The sequence below is a fragment of the Sus scrofa genome, chromosome 4, assembly GCF_000003025.6.
Source record: "Sus scrofa isolate TJ Tabasco breed Duroc chromosome 4, Sscrofa11.1, whole genome shotgun sequence".
Classification (NCBI taxonomy): Eukaryota; Metazoa; Chordata; class Mammalia; order Artiodactyla; family Suidae; genus Sus; species Sus scrofa.
Window position 1 is genome coordinate 84,296,351 of NC_010446.5, and position 3,342 is coordinate 84,299,692.

The 3,342-nt window shown below is 37.6% G+C and overlaps 1 pseudogene; it reads right to left on the bottom strand.

Moving 5' to 3' along the window:
* LOC100511877 lies at positions 327–560 on the bottom strand (annotated as a pseudogene).

Sequence of the window (3,342 nt, forward strand, 5' to 3'; positions counted from 1 at the left end):
TATTTATCCTGTATTATTGTGAAATCAAAGTACTGTGTTATTAAATGAATTATTTTACACAATATGACTATCAGTTTACTTACAATTAAAAACATTTTTATAACAAGGATGGACTTATTTTCAAATTTCTAAATGAGTCAACTGTTCATTTACACAGAATTGTCTTTCCTTGAAGCTGAAGAGGGAACAGCATAAAAACGAGTGTTTCTGTAGACCCTTTATTTTTGATGATCAACAGTTTTTTAGAAAGGCAGCTTCAGTTTTGTTACATAAGGTCTGAGACAGTACAAGAATCAAAGGTGTCATGAATTCACCTGCAAACAACTTTATGCCTGAACATCAGCTAATTCTGGAGGAAGCAAAGTCTTAGGATGCATGCTCTCAAAGAGCTGCTTGAAGGTCTTAGGGTCTGGCATTTGTGTCCTACAAACAGTGCAGGTATATATTAAGGTAGCTTTGGCAACAGTCTTTTTGTCATGTCCTTGTTTCTTCTTTTGTCCAGTTTGCTTTTTGGCCTTTTTTTTCTGATGAGACTGAATTTTCTGCAGTCTATGAGCCATATCCATACTGGGACAGTCCTGTGTGGGAGAAACTAAGCATCAGGTGGGGGCAAGGGGAGGCAGCAGAAGAGGAAGGGGAACAAGTCCAGAACTGCTTAGGCAACCTCCACTCCCCAAGGAGGGGAAAGGGGAGGGCCTGGAACATAACAGCCCCTGGCTCACACTGCAGCCATCCTGTACTGCATCTTTATCTATTCATTTGTTGATGGACATTTAGGTTTTTTCCATCTTTTAACATATGCAAATAGGCCTCTTTCAAGGAAATACTGGAAAATGCTTGTTTTTTAACCTCATTCCTCTGCACTGAGTCCTGGGAAGGGGGTAGCTCTGGAGGGTCCTGTGAACCCATAAGGACCTATTTTTTTTGGTTTCCATAGTTTTGTGGATCTCAGGGGATGCAAGCTCTTTGGAGTCTTTGGAGCTAAGCTCCCATCTCAGGTAGGAGCCCTAGAAGTTGCAGTGGGTCCAAAGGTTTTTCTCCTCAGGGAGAATTTGGGATTGGAAATTCTCTTGTTTTTATGATGCTGTGCCATGGATGGGGAGTGTGCTTTAGCCTTTTCTACCCATTTCCGTGTGGGTGATGTATGCCTTTGCTCATTTCCCTGATGTGTAGGAGTTATTCAGCTAGTTTCTGGGTTTCTTTCTTAAGAAATTCCTCCATGTTTAGCTATGGATTTAATGTATCCATGTGAAGAAGTGAATTCAAAGGCTCCTATGTCATCTTCTTGGACCAGAACTGCACTAATTTCTTGATTAGTGTTTTGTACACTGTTTCATCTTGCACCTCATTATTTCCTTTTATGTTAAATTTCCTTTACTTTGAAGAATATGCTTCAGAGTTCTTTAATTAAGTGTTAATGATAGTAAATTCTCAGTCTCTGGGAAAAAACTTAGCTTTATTTTGCCTTCCTGAATTATAGTCTTGCTGGGTATATAATTTTAACCTTGGAGTTGTTTTTCCTTTAGCCTTTTGAATTGTTTTCTCTCTTTTCTTGCTGATAAAAAAGTTGTTAATATAATTTTGTTCCTTTGATGGTAATGATGTCCAGATAGTTTTCTTCCTCTTTATGCATGTATTTCAGGGTTTTTTTTGTCTTTAGCATTATGTAGCTTCATAACAATATTTCTGAGTTGGAATTTATTTTAAAGCTTAGCCTGCTCAAAACTATTCAATAGGAGGGTTAATGCTAATAATGAATTCTAAAAAATCTCAGTCATTGCCTCTTTGATTATTGTCTATCTTCCATTTTCTTGATTCCTTCCTTCTAGACTTCTGATTAGCCATATAATCAGCTTTCTCACACTAGCCCAATGTGTCCTAATTTTGTCTTTATTTTTATTCTACTACTTTATTTCTCACATTGTATGCTGGATAATTCCTTGAATATATCTTCTCGTTCTCTGATTCCTCCTTCAGCTATGTCTAGTCTAATTTCTATGATTATATATATACATATATATATTAAATTCTATGTTTTTTCATAGTTCCTTTTTGTGAGTTATAGTCATTCTTTTGTCTCCTTTATAATTTTAAACTCATTTATATGTCTTTGATATCATGATGTTTTTCTGAGATTGTTTCATTTTCTCGCATTTGAACTTGTCGTCTCAAATGTCCTATTATCTCAAATATTTCAGAGACTAATTATCCTATTTTTATGTGTGTAGGGAGACACAGAAAAATGTGTGGGACAGTATCAACTGGGACAATTTCTATTTATGTCATTGAAATTTTTTGTGGATGACATCCATGGCATGTGGAAGTTCCTGGGCCAGAGGCCAAACCCATGCCACAGCAGCAGCCTGGGCCGCTGCAATGACAATGATGGGTTCTTAACCTTCTACACCACAGGAGAACTGCTGCCGTTGAAATTTTTGATTTCACCTTCAGTGGAGATTTTCTTTTCTTCTGGGAATCCCATGCAACTTGATGTAAGAGCAATTTTACAACTGCTTTTGTGGTGTACTCTAGCTATATTATGGTCTGTCAATTTCTTGTTTTGGGAATCCAAACATTGTACTTAGTGTAAGTTTGGACACCACACTCGTATATGTAATAGGCCTGAAGTTTCTATTTCTCATTGGAACATATTTTCCCATTCCAAAAACCCATACAAAATAAATCTCCTTAATTCTTCCCTGTGATAAAGGTTAAAATTCTTCTTGACTCTATTTTATTCAGAGGGTAGCTCTCTAAACTTATTCTATGCAGGAGTCATCCTTTGAAATGTCTAAGTCATGTATTCCTTATACTTAGTCAAGTTTTCAAATTCTAGCCCATAAACCATAATATCTCTTTCTCCCAGTATTTCCTCTGGCCATCATGATATCAGCCCGTTTCCAGACAGCAGTGGTATATAGGGATCTAAAGCCATGCTGTGAAACCATTGGAGTTAGCAGATGTTGCAGGAGAGGAGGATGCAAGGGTGTGAAAGCATTCAGGAAATAATTTGTCTTAGGCAGGCTATGGGTATAAATGGGACCAGATGGTGGAAGGTCAACTCAGTCCAATATTCACAAACAACACATTCCAGACACCACTCATTGCTGGCACTAGGGTTTAACGTACTTTATCCCTTCAAGGTTGACTTAGAGCCTGGGAAGGGCTGCGCCTTAAAATGAAGGCCTTTAATGACTACCACTAAGCAGGGAAGGCTGACAAGAGGCAGGAAAGTACATGTTCAAGTACTTAGTGTAGTCTTATGTATGCTCAATTAAAACTTCAAATGCAAGTTTAAAAAAAAGTCATATGCCAGTTTAGTGGTCTTCAAAGAGAAGTCAG